Source organism: Salmo trutta, unplaced genomic scaffold (assembly GCF_901001165.1).
Source record: "Salmo trutta unplaced genomic scaffold, fSalTru1.1, whole genome shotgun sequence".
NCBI lineage: Eukaryota > Metazoa > Chordata > Actinopteri > Salmoniformes > Salmonidae > Salmo > Salmo trutta.
In genome coordinates, this window is record NW_021822997.1 from 11,440 (window position 1) to 26,520 (window position 15,081).

Sequence of the window (15,081 nt, forward strand, 5' to 3'; positions counted from 1 at the left end):
TGGAGGAAAAAGAGGGAAGCTTGCAAGCCGAAGAACACCATCCCAACCGTGAGGCACGGGGGTGGCAGCATCATGTTGTGGGGGTGTTTTGCTGCAGGAGGGACTGGTGCAGTTCACAAAATAGATGGCATCATGAGGAAGAAAAATTATGTGGATATATTGAAGCAACATCTCAAGACATCAGTCAGGGAGTTAAAGCTTGGTCGCAAATGGGTCTTCCAAATGGACAATGACCCCAAGCATACTTCCAAAGTAAAAAGAAATAAAAGCTGAAATAAATCATTCTCTCTACTATTATTCTGACATTTCACATTCTTAAAATAAAGTGGTGATCCTAACTGACCTAAGACAGGTCCTTTTTACTAGGATTAAATGTCAGGAATTGTGTAAAACTGAGTTTAAATCTATTTGGCTAAGCTTTATGTAATCTTCCGACTTCAACTGTATATAGAGAGGTATATAGAGAGGTACTTAGAGAAATGTATGGAGAGGTATATAGAGAGGTATATAGAAAGGTATATAGAGAGGTATGTGGAGAGGTATATGGAGAGGTATATGGAGAGGTATATAGAGAGGTATATAGAGAGGAATATAGAGAGGTATATAGAGAGGTATATAGAGAGGTATATGGAGAGGTATATGGAGAGGTATATAGAGAGGTATGTGGAGAGGTATATGGAGAGGTATATGGAGAGGTATATAGAGAGGTATGTGGAGAGGTATATAGAGAGGTATACTGGAGAGGTATATGGAGAGGTATATGGAGAGGTATATAGAGAGGTAGATAGAGAGGTAATGTAGAGAGGTATATGGAGAGGTATATGAGAGGTATTAGAGAGGTATGTGGAGAGGTATATAAGAGAGGTATATGGAGAGGTTATAGGAGAGGTATTGGAGAGGTATATGGAGAGGTATATATAGAGTATGTGGAGAGGTAGATGGAAGGTATATGGAGAGGTATATAGAGAGTATTGGAGAGGTTATAGGAGGTATATGGAGAGTATATGGAGAGGTATATGGAGAGGTATATAGAGAGGTAATAATAGAGAGGTATAGAGTATGAGAGGTATATGGAAAGGTATATGGAGAGGTATATAGAGAGGTATGTGGAGAGGTATATAGAGAGGTATATGGAGAGGTATATGGAGATGTATATTGGAGAGGTTATGGAGAGGTATATAGAGAGGTATGTAGAGAGGTATATAGAGAGGTATATAGAGAGGTATATAGAGAGTTATACGGAGAGGCACAGTAGGAGGTACAGGCATGCAGGAAAGGCAGAGAGAGAGAGAAGTGGGGGGGGGGTGAAAATCTGAGTTGTAGAATAACAGGCAGGCAGGTGGTCATGGTACCCAGATGCCGTTGCTCAGATCTGGCCTGTGACTCATGCTATCTCTACAGGAACAGATGGTTAGACAGCAGAGAGAGAAAGAGAGGGGGAGAAGAGAGGGAGAGAGGGGAGAAGAGATGGAGAATGATAGAGAGAGAGAGGGGAGAAGAGAGGGAGAGATGAGAAGAGAGAGAGAGGGGAGAAGAGAGGGAGAGATGAGAAGAGAGGGAGAGATGAGAAGAGGAAGGGAGAGATGAGAAGAGAGAGAGAGATGAGAAGAGAGAAGAGATGAGAAGAGAGAGAGAGAGAGAGAGAGAGAGAGATGAGAAGAGAGGGAGAGATGAGAAGAGAGGGAGAGATGAGAAGAGAGGGAGAGATGAGAAGAGAGAGAGAGATGAGAAGAGAGAGAGAGATGAGAAGAGAGAGAGAGTGGGGAAGAGAGAGAGAGAGAGAGAGAGAGAAAAAGAGAGATGGAGGGAGAATGGGGGAGAGCAGAGAGAGGACAAACACAAATAATTTCTACCCTTCTATATAAGATAATTATATCAGGTAATTACATAAGGCAACAGTACCTCTGTAGACCTCATACAGAAGACGGGAACATGCCAGGGACTCCAAACAGCATCTGACCTGCTACTGGCTGGATCGGCTCGTCCTTGCCTATTCATTACAGGATAGACCTCATCCATCCACATGGACCTGCATTAGAGCTGTTACCAGCGTTAGAGCAGAATTTTCACTAGCCTGGGTCCAAAATCGGTGCCTTGCGATATATACGAAAAAACGACATTTCATATTTTCTACTAGCCTGGTCTGAAAACGACTAACCTGGTCTGAAAAGCTTGATTTCCATGATTATGGACTTGTATTAGAGCTGTCATCAGCGTTAGAGTTGGCTGGAAGGCAACATTAGAGCTGTCATCAAAAAAAACAGCAGCGTTGCAGTTCTTGACACATTCAAACCGGTGCGCCTGTCACCTACTACCATACCCCCGTTCAATGGTACTGAAAATATTTGACTTGCCCAATTCACCCTCTGAATGACACACATTACACAATCCATATCTCAATTGTCTCAAGCCTGAAAAGTCCTTGTTTAACCTGTGTCCCCTCCCTCCCTTTCATCTACACTGATTAAAGTGGATTTAGAATAGCGTCCTCATGCTACCGAAGAAACAGTACTCCCCCGCCTACGTAGCATAGAGCCTGAGGAAAGACACTAAACTGGCTGAGACATTAAAGAATGACGTGGACGGACTCGTACAATCTAGCTACATCAAGAAGCATTAGACCAGCCAGAAATAAAGACCTGGGGTGTAATTTATCAAGCATGTGTAGGCACAAATCTTTGCACACGAAGTGTGAGATTGATCTGTATGATCGTTCGCTTGAGAGTGTGCGTAAATGTACTCGCAGCCATGACCATGTGTATGCACCGTGCCAAGTGGTGGAATGAGGGAACTGTTTGTCAAGCGTAGAACGGTGGAAAATATATGTTGAAAATGTGTGAAATTGTGAGAGTAGGCCTAATAATGAAATTATTTTTTCTATTTAATTGCATTTCCATTGTGAATTCATGCAACATATCTTGACAGGATATATATATATATAATAAATAATGTGACCACATCAGTGCATTTGTTACGATAATAATCCATATAAAGTACAGTAATTTGTTAAATTAGAGGCATGTGTGAAGGAGAGAGACCTAATTTAGAAAGGCAAACACATTCCTTTGATGTTCTCCTGAAAGTGCTATCAACCCACAGTTTTTTTTTGTAACATATACTTTCCATACAAGCTGCTGAATGTGGTGGCCAGGTGGAATGCACGACTCGTTCATTCTGCAGAACAGTAATGTTGGTCTGTGCGCCAACAGGAGAGATCTGGATGGCTTTTTTGGTGAGTGTGGCCTGCTCATTTGAAGTATATTTACCAATTGTTGTGGAAATTCTAATCCGTAAGGAAGAGATACTGTAGATTCTTCAAACAACAACTTTAAGATTTGCACAAATGTAGCTGTTAACAACTCAATAGTGCAGAGATAAAATCCCAACAAACAGAGTTGACTCTCAGCTTTTATAGAAAGTACGACCTCTTTTGTCAATGTGGCAGTTTAGCAGATGTGTGGAAACAGGGGGCAGAACATGGTGTGTAAAAGGTGATTAGCTTCACTGTGCAGATTAAGACAGCTCACATTGCCACCGTTGTCTGTTCCTTCTTGCAAGTTTCCACACAGCCAAGTTCTTGTAGAATGTGAATACAGGATGTCACAAACTGCAGTCGCACCCAAACGGCTCTTGTCTGTACGCCCAGACTTATGACTAAGTCACACAAGACCAGTTTGTATCAGCAGAAAAACAGTCATAGCATGTCTATTAATACATTTTCCACCACGTTTCCTCCCCTTTGAGACTGAGTCTCAACCTAATAGAAAATTACTTACAAGCATTTTCATCAAACAAGCCTGAGGGGAAAAGAGGGAAAGGAAAAACGTTCTTGCAATTAAATTACCTCCATTGTCATTCAGTTTCAACCCTTCACATAGTGCAATTCATTCTCAGAGGGGGAAAGGAACATATGAATTCAACATCGGTAAATGCTTCATCACCACACACAAAGCATTCGCTTTGGTTTGAGGTTTGTTTGTGAGACCACTGCTGAGCTCTTTCAGATGTTCCACTACACTAGTCAAGTTACCCTTCGGGTACGAATGTACAGCAATGGTCACCTATCATTTGGCACCCTCTGCAGGAGATGTGTTGCTACTACTACAGCGAACTTCCCTTCCGGTGAGGTGGCCTCCTGTATACAGGGATCTGTGGCTAATCTTTCAAGCATTTACCTTCTTTGACAACCCCCTGCCATCAAGGCAAAGGGTGGCTACTTTGAAGAATCTCAAATATCAAACATATTTGATTTGTTTAACACTATTTTGGTTACTACATGATTCAATATGTGTAATTTCATAGTTTTGATGTCTTCACTATTATTCTACAATGTAGAAAATAGTAAAATATAGAAAAAGTCTTGAATCAGTAGGTGTGTTCAAACTTTTGACTGGTACTAAATATTTAAAATAATACAACTTATGATTCCATTGGTAAGTCTAATATATTTTATTTGCCCAACTAGGACTAAACATTTTTTTTTAATTAAATGTAATTTGAGTCAGTATGTTTTTATTTTATTATTATTATTTATATTTTTTTACCAGAATTTTTTGGAAATTCTCTCACGACCCAATTTTCATATTTGGTGACCCCCAGTTTGGGATCCAATGGATTGACTTTAGAAGTGTCGCGTCTACATTACCTATAAAGGACTCAATAATAATCACTATATTTTATGTTGTAATGATGTGCAAATAGTTAGAGTACAAAGGGAAAATAAATGAACACAAAGGTAAAAAAAGGTATGTGAACCCTGAACCCTGATTTAATAACTGGTTGACCCTCCTTTGGCATGCAATAACCTCAACCAAAAGACCTGCAAAACGGTCAGGAGGAATTTTGGACCATACCTCTTTACAAAACTGTTTCAGTTCAGCAATGCTCTTGGGATGTCTGGTGTGAACAGCTCTCTTGAGGTCATGCCACAGCATCTCAATCGTGTTGAAATCAGGAACCTGACTAGGCCACTCCAGAAGGCCTATTTTCTTCTGTTGAAGCCATTCTGTCATTGATTTACTTCTGTGTGTTGGGTCGTTGTCCTGTTGCATCAACCAACTTCTCTTGAGCTTCAATTGGCGGACAGATAGCCTAACATTCTCCTGCAAAATGTCTTGATAAACTTGGGATTCATTTTTCCGTCAATGATACCAAGCTGTCCAGGCCCTTAGGCAGCAAAGCAGCCCCAAACCATGATGCTCCCTTCACCATACTTTACAGTTGGGATGAGGTTTTGATGTTGGTGTGCTGTACATTTTTTTCTCCACACATAGTGTTGTGTGTTCCTTTCAAACAACTCAACTTTAGTTTAATCTATCCACAGAATATTTTGCCAGTAGCTCTGTGGAACATCCAGGTGCACTTTTGCAAACTTCAATGTTTTTATTGGACAGCAGTGGCTTCTTCCATGGTGTCCTCCCATGAACACCATCCTTGTTTAGTGTTTTACGTATCGTAGACTTGTCAACAGAGGATGTTAGCATGTTCCAGAGATTTCTGTAAGTCTTTCGCTGACACTCTAGGATTCTTCTTAACCTCATTGAGCAGTCTGCGCTGGGCTCTTTGCAGTCATCTTTGCAGGACGGCCACTCCTAGGGAGAGTAGCAACAGTGCTGAACTTTCTCCATTTATGGACAATTTGTCTTACCATGGACTGATGAACATCAAGGCTTTTAGAGATACTTTTGTAACCCTTTCCAGCTTTATGCAAGTCAACAATTCTTAACCTTAGGTCTTCTGAGATCTGTTTTGTTTGAGGCATTGTTCACATCAGGCAATGCTTCTTGTGAATAGCAAACTCACATTTTGTGAGTGTGTTTTATAGGGCAAGGCAGCTCTAACCAACATCTCCAATTTTATCTCATTGATTGGACTCCAGGTTAGCTGACTCCTGACTCCAATTAGCTTTTGGAGAAGTCATTAACCTAGGGGTTCACATACTTTTCCCAACCTACACTGTGAATGTTTAAATGATGTATTCAATATAGACAAGAAAAATACAATAATTTATGTGTTATTAGATTAAGCACACTATGTTTGTTTATTTTTGTGACTTAGATGAAGATCAGATCAAATTTGATGACCAATTTATGCAGAAATCCAGGTAATTCCAAAGGGTTTACATACTTTTTCTTGCCACTGTAGGTAGTATTTACAATGGTGTTTGTTCAGACACAGTAACAAGGAGATGTCGGGGTATCATCATCACTTGACTCGTTGCAGTCAAGCTTAGTTCGGCCCGCTGGTGCATGTTATCTTCTGTTAGTAGCATTTGAAGACATTCTTCTGCGGTAACCTGCAGGAGCGGGTTAAGTTCTGCCAGTTGGTTACAATCCCACCAGGTTTACTACATGTGTCACGTCCTGACCATAGTAAGTTGTTATTTTCTATGGTAGAGTGGGTCAGGACGTGACAGGGGGTGTTTGTTCTATGTTTTCTATTTCTATGTTTAAGTTCTAGTTTTACTATTTCTATGTTGGGATTGTTTTGGGTTGATCTCTAATTGGAGGCAGCGGATCCTCATTGCCTCTGATTAGAGATCATATTTAAGTAGGGGTTTTTCTCTTCCTGTTTTGTGGGTGATTATCTTTTGAGTAGTGTGTTGTCCTCTCTGCGTCACAGTTTGTTGTGTTTGTATTTTCAAGTATTTGGTGTTTTGCAACGTTTCACAATAAATATAAGTAAGTGGAAACCACAAACACGCTGTATTTTGGTCCGATCCTTCGAACAGCTGTGACAACATGTGTTGACACATCACAGCATAGAGAGGCGGCATGTCTACTTACATGACAATGTCTACTACAACATAGTCCAATATATCGTTGTCTACTTGCATGACAATGTCTACTACAACATAGTCCAATATATCGTTGTCTACTTACATGACAAATAAACAGAACTAAATGGTTTCCTAATTAACACTGGAAGAATGCGCACACACACACACACACACACACACACACACACACACACACACACACACACACACACACACACAGAGAGAGAGAAGGGAAACAGCAAAGTGAATTCCTTCTTCTCCCCCAGAGACCTTCAATTCAATATTGGTGCAACATCAACTATGCTGACAGTTGGAAAGTAATGAAGACGAATACAGTGATATTCTGATGAAACCACTTCCTACAGCGCTGTGTGTGTGTGTGTGTGTGTTGAGCGTGTGTGTGTTGAGTGTGTGTGTGTGTGTGTGTGTGTGATTAAAGCTCGTTTAGTTTACTGGACATGATCTGATTGGCCAGGCTACTGATTTCTCCCAGAATTACCCATAAGGCTGTGTGTCAAGGACATGCTCTCTCTCTGTGTGTGTGTGTGTGTGTGTTTCCATGGCTTAACAGCTGGCTACCAACAATGAAGAGGGTTAGGTAACAGCTTCTCAACACCTCTCCTTAAAATAGAATCTACCCCGCGTTGAATCAGGTGCACTACTTGGCTGGGGAGGGTTTTGCCTGGTGGGGGGTTTACATGACTCATCGCGCTCTAATCTCCTACACATTGGTGCGGCTGGCTTTCGGGTTAAGCGGGGCGGGTGTTAGAGAGAGAGAGAGAGAGAGAGAGAGAGAGAGAGAACATAATATATACATATGACATAATTAAATCAATGTATACTGGCAATACGTGCAGCATTAAAATTGGTAAGAAAAGAACAGAATTCTTTAACCAGGGGCGGGGCCTTCGTCAGGGTTGCAATCTGAGCCCTGCACTCTTCAATATTTACATTAACGAATTGGCCACTATTCTAGAAAAATCCTCAGCCCCTGGTGTTAGTCTCCACAATTCAGAAGTTAAATGCCTACTCTTCGCAGATGACCTATGCCTGCTGTCACCCACAGCACATGGCCTACAGCAGAGCCTGGACCTGCTGGAGCAGTACCGCCAGACCTGGGCCCTGGCAGTAAACCCCAAAAATACTAAAATAATGATTTTCCAGAGAAGATCCAGATCTCAGGGAATTAGACCAAAGTTCTCAATTGGTACAAAATATATAGAGTACTGTACACACTACAATTACTGAGGTTTAAATATATAGAGTACTGTACACACTACAATTACTTAGGTTTAAAAAATAAGCTCAACTGGACACCTTAATGAGGCAGTGAATGAACTGAGAGAGAAAGCACGCAGGGCATTCTAAGCCATTAAAAGCAAATTCAAATTGAAATACCTATTAAAATTTGGCTAAAACTAATTGAATATGTCATTGAACCAATTGCACTTTATGCCAGCGAGGTGTGGGGTCCACTTGCAAAACAAGATTTCATCAAATGGGACAAACACCCCATTGAAACCCTACATGCAGAGTTCTGTAAGATTCTCCTACGTGTCCAGAGGAAAACTACAAACAATGCATGCAGGGCAGAATTAGGCCAATATCCACTAATAATAAAAACTCAAAAAAGAGCAATTCAGTTTTGGAATCATCTAAAATACAGTGACCCCCCTCTCATATCATTACCAAGCCCTGCAATGCCAAGAGCTGAACAAAGAAAAGAGTCCCCTCATCCAGCTGGTCCTGGGGCTGAGTTCACAAACCTGTTCTACTAACACACTGAAGCCTCAGGACCCTCATCCAGCTGGTCCTGGGGCTGAGTTCACAAACCTGTTCCACTAACACACTGAAGCCTCAGGACCCTCATCCAGCTGGCCCTGGGGCTGAGTTCACTAACCTGTTCTACTAACACACTGAAGCCTCAGGACCAGAACATCCAATCAATCAGAATAAACCAAGTATCTACACAGTCAAAACTACATTAGTTATGGGGAAACACAAGCACAAAGCAAAATGCAGTGCTATCTGGCCCTAAATCGACAGTACAACTATGGCTAAATATTTGACCATGGTTACTGATCAAAACCTTAGAAAAACCTTGACAAAGTACAGGCTCAGTGAGCACAGCCTTGCCATTGAGAAGGGTAGACACAGGAAAACCTGGCTCCCTGTAGAGGAAAGGCTGTGCAACCACTGCACAACAGCAGTACCTGAGACAGAGCTGCATTTCCTGACAAAATGTCAAAAATATAAAACAATTAGAGAGTGTCATTTCGCCAAATTTGAAACCCTTATTCAAGGTTTCAAAGACCTATCTGATGAGGATAGGCTACCCGTCCTGTTGGGGGAGGATGCAGAGAGCTGTGGGTTGGCAGCGCACTACATTGCTGCCTGCCATAAGTTGAGGGACAGTGTCTGACAGACCAATCAACCTGCACATGTCCCCTACTGTATGATTATTGTTGAATGTGTTGGTTACTTTGACCCTTGGTTATTGTTGTCCTGTTGACAATTTTGATTCTCATTTTTATTTATTTTATATTGTAAATATACAAAATAAGCTTTGGCAATATGTATATTGTTACGTCATGCCGAGAGAGAGAGAGAGAGAGAGAGAGAGAGAGAGAGAGAGAGAGAGAGAGAGAGAGAGAGAGAGAGAGAGAGAGAGAGAGAGAGAGAGAGAGAGAGAGAGAGAGAGAGAGAGAGAGAGAGAGAGAGAGAGAGAGAGACTGTGTCTCTCCTTAACTCTGATAAACTGTGGTGATTGTGTCCTCTGTTTTCTTCAGGGCCCAGTGTGTGTGTGGACCCTCCCCTCTACAGAGTGACCAGCCCCCCCTGTACAGACCCCCAGAGAGGAGGGGGACCCCCAAACTATACCACCCGTAGCCTACAGCCCCCATCTACCCCGGCCCTGCCTCGAAGATACCTGCCTGCTCAGCCCAGAGGGTCACCTATTGGTGAGGCATGCACAGGCTCATATGGCACACATTAACTACACTGTACACATTAACTACACACAGTACACATTAACTATATAGTATACATTAACTACACACAGTACACATTAACCACACAGTATACATTAACTACACAGTACACATTAACTATATAGTACACATTAACTACACAATATACATTAACTATATAGTACACATTAACTATATAGTACACATTAACTACACAGTACACATTAACTACACAATATACATTAACTATATAGTACACATTAACTATATAGTACACATTAACTATATAGTACACATTAACTACACAGTACACATTAACTATATAGTACACATTAACTACACAATATACATTAACTACACAGTACACATTAACTACATAGTACACATTAACTATATAGTACACATTAACTATATAGTACACATTAACTATATAGTACACATTAACTACACAGTACACATTAACTATATAGTACACATTAACTACACAGTACACATTAACTACACAGTACACATTAACTACACAATATACATTAACCACACAGTACACATTAACATCATAGTACACATTAACTACATTGTACACAAAATTACCACATTGTACACATTAACCACACATAATACACAAAATAACCACATAGTACACATTAACTATACAGTACACATTAACTACACAGTACACATTAACTACACAGTATACATTAACTACACAGTATACATTAACTATATAGTACACATTAACTATATAGTATACATTAACCACACAGTATACATTAACTACACAGTACACATTAACTATATAGTACTCATTAACTACACATTAACTACACAGTACACATTAACTACACAGTACACATTAACTACACAGTACACATTAACCACACAGTACACATTAACTATATAGTACACATTAACTACACAGTACACATTAACTACACAGTATACATTAACTACATAGTACACATTAACTACACAATACACATTAACTACACAATACACATTAACTACGTAGTACACATTAACTACATAGTACACATTAACTACACAGTACACCTTAATAATTAACTATTCAGTACACATTAACTATATAGTACACCTTAACTACACAGTACACATTAACTATATAGTACACATTAACTATTTAGTACACATTAACTACACAATACACATTAACCACATAGTACACATTATCTACACAGTACAAATTAACTACACAGTACACCTTAACAATTAACTATCCAGTATAAATTATCTACACAGTACACATTAACCACATAGTACACATTAACTACACAGTACACATTAACTACACAGTACACATTAACCACATAGTACACATTAACTACACAGTACACATTAACTTCACAGTACACATTAACCACATAGTACACATTAACCACACAGTACACATTAACTACACACAGTACACATTAACCACACAGTACACATTAACCACACACAGTACACATTAACCACATAGTACACAAAATTACCACATTGTACACATTAACCACACATAATACACATTAACTACACAGTACACATTAACTACACAGTATACATTAACTACATAGTACACATTAACCACACAGTACACATTAACTACACAGTACACATAACTATACAGTGCATTTTAACCATTAACCTCATTGTAGTCCGACAGTGTGATTTAATATGAAAAATGTTTTCAACATTGTCTGTTATAACAAGGTGATTATTTAACTGGAGTTGAGTACATTCAGGAATACATAAAGTAAACTCTCTCTATAACGCAAAAAGTGTCAACATAAATCACGTCGCCGTATTACAACGAGGTTCATGGTAAATTTTGCACTTATTATTTTTTTCGCTTTGGTACAATTTTCACAAGTATGTGGTACATTTTTTTTAAACTCTTAGTACTAAACTCCAAACTGGTCAGAATTGTAACGCAGCCAGTCTTTCATTCAAAACTGACATGGTTTCATTCATTTGGGTTTGTAAACATCTCACCACAAAACCATTTAATTCAAAATATACGTTTATTGTGAAATGTGTTATGACAACAGTTAATCCAGTAGCAAACTATGCAAGAGACGTGGCAGCATAACAGGAGGCCACCTTTACAACAAGTCGGGTTTCGTCAAATTCCTGCCCTGCTAGAGCTGCCCCTGGGTCAACTGTAAGTGCTGTTATTGTGATGTGGAAACGTCTAGGGAGCAACAACGGCTTTAGCTACAAAGTGGTAGGCCACACAAGCTCACAGAAAGAGGACTCTCTACCGAGTTCCAAACTTCCTCTGGAAGCAACGTCAGCACAAGAACTGTTAGTTGGGAGCTTCATGAAATGGGTTTCCATGGCCGAGCAGCCGCACACAAGCCTAAGATCACCATGAGCAATGCCAAGCGTGGCTGGAGTGGTGAAATGCTCGCCACCATTGGACTCAGTTGGAAACGCGTTTCTCTGGAGTGATGAATCACGCTTCACCATCTGGCAGTCCAACGACGAATCTGGGTTTGGCGGATGCCAGGAGAACGCTACCTACCCAACTGCATAGTGCCAACTGTAAGTTTGGTGGAGGAGGAAAAATGGTCTGGGGCTGTTTTTCATTGGTTCAGGCCCCTTAGTTCCAGTGAAGGGAAAACTTAAGCGCTACAGCATACAATGACATTCTAGACGATTCTGTGCTTCCAACTTGTGGCAACGGTTTGGGAAGGTCCTTCTCTGTTTCAGCATGACCATGCCCCCATGCACAAAGCAAGGTCCATACAGAAATGGTTTGTCGAGATTGGTGTGGAAGAACTTGACTGGCCTACACAGAACCCTGACCTCAACCCCATCGAACACCTTGGGATGAATTGGAACTGCGACTGCGAGCCAGGGCCTAATCACCCAACATCAGTGCCCGACCTCACTAATGCTCTTGTGGCTGAATGGAAGCAAGTCCCCCAAAGCAATGTTCCACCATCTAGTGGAAAGCCTTCCCTGAAGAGTGGAGGCTGTCTATAGCAGCAATGTTCCACATCTAGTGGAACAGCCTTCCCAGAAGAGTGGAGGCTGTTATAGCAGCAATGTTCCAACATCTAGTGGAAAGCCTTCCCCATAAAGAGTGGAGGCTGTATAGCAAGCAAAGAGGGGGACCAACTCATATTAATGCCCTGATTTTGAAATGAGATGTTTGACGAGCAGGTTTCCACATACTTTTGGTCATGTAGTGTATCTATCCAATGTGTACTCCAAAGGTGTGATCACTTAAGACACAATCATTAATGCAACAAAACACATGAGTGAATTGTTGTAATCAATTGTAAGAAATAAAATGACCACATATATGTGTTATATTCTCCTACAATCCTGTCACATTTCCACAAACTTCAAAGTGTTTCCTTTGAAATGGTACCAAGAATATGCATATCCTTGCTTCAGGGCCTGAGTTACAGGGAGTTAGATTTGGGTATGTCATTTTAGTCGAAAATTGGAAAAAAATAGGTCCGATCCTGAAAAGGTTAAGGACCTGTGCCATATAGATTACAAACATAGTTGGGAAGATATTCCGATGTACCGATTACATGGTTTACGAACTTATACATAAAACTACGTTGGAATCAAAGTTTGTTTTTTCAATTTATAATAATTATACAAAATTATTGCAACCAATAGACTGTTATACAGTGCATTCGGAAAGTATTCAGACCCCTTGACTTTTTCCACATTGTGTTATGTTCCATGCCTTATTCTAAAATTGATTAAATTGTTTTTTTCCCCTCTCAATTCAGCAACACAATACCCATATGACAAAGCACAAAAAACAGGTTTTTAGAATTGTTTGCACACTTTATAAAAAAAATATGAAGTATCACATTTACTATGTATTCAGACCCTTTACTCATTACTTTGTTGAAGCACCTTTGGCAGAGATTAGACTTGAATCTTCTTGGGTATGACGCAACAAGCTTGGCACACCAGTAAATTTGGGGAGTTTCTCTTATCTTCTCTGCAGAACCTCTCAAGCTCTGTCAGGTTGGATGGGGGCATCGCTGCACAACTATTTCAGGTCTCTCAAAAAAAAGTGGAGAAAAATTTGACCCCAATAATTACAGTGGAATATGCATCACCAGCAACCTTCGGAAAACCCTCTGCATTATCATTAACATCAGATTCCAACATTACCTCAGTGAAAACAATGTTATGGGCAAATGTCAAATTGGATTCTTACCAAAATAAAACAGACCACGTATTCACTCTGCACAACTTTATTGACAAACAAAACAAACGAAAAGCAAAGTCTTCTCATGCTTTGTTGATTTCAAAAAAGCTTTTGACTCAATTTGTCATGAGAGTTTGCTATACAAATTGATGGAAAGCGGTGCTGGGAGGGGGGAGAAGCATATGATGTTATAAAATCAATTTACACAAACAACAAGTGTGCGGTTAAAATTGGCAAAAACACAGAGATTTCTTTCCACAGGGCCGTGGGGTGAGACAGGGATGCAGCTTGAGCCCCACCCTCTTCAACATATATATCAATGACTTGGTGAGGGCACTAGAACAGTCTGCAGCACCCGGCTTCACCCTACTGGACTCAAATGTCTACTGTTTGCAGATGATCTGGTACTTCTGTCCCCAACCAAGGAGGGCCTACAGCAGCACCTAGATCTTCTGCACAGATTCTGTCAGACTTGGGCCCTGACAGTAAATCTCAGTAGGACAAAAATGATGGTGTTCCAAAAAAGGTCCATTAGTCAAGACAACAAATACAAATTCCATCTAGACACGGTTTGCCCTACAGCACACAAAGAATTACACCTACCTCGGCCTAAACATAAAACACCACAGGTAACTTCCACAAGGCTGCGAACGATGTAAGAGACAAGGGAAGAAGAGCCTTCTATGCCATCAGAAGGAACATAAAACTCAATATCCAATGAGGATCTGGAAAAAAACACTTCAATCAGTTATTGAACTCATTGTGATGTCTGGGATCCACTCACAAACCAGAATTCACAAATGAGACAACACCCAATTGAGACTCTGCATGCAGAATTCTGCAACAATATACTTTGTGTACAATGTAAACACCAAACAATGCAGATCAGAATTAGGACTATATCCCTAGTTATCAACATCCAGAAAAGAGCTGTTCAGTTCTACAACCACCGGGAAGAGATACCCACACTTTCCACCACAAAGCCCTCTTCTACAGAGAGATGAACCTAGAGAAGAGTCTCCTCAGCCAGCTGTCCTGGGCTCTGTTCACAAACAGACCCCACAGAGCCCCAGGACAGAACACATTTAGAGCCAACTAAATCATGAGAAAACAACAAGATAACTATTTGACACATTAGAAAGAATCAACTA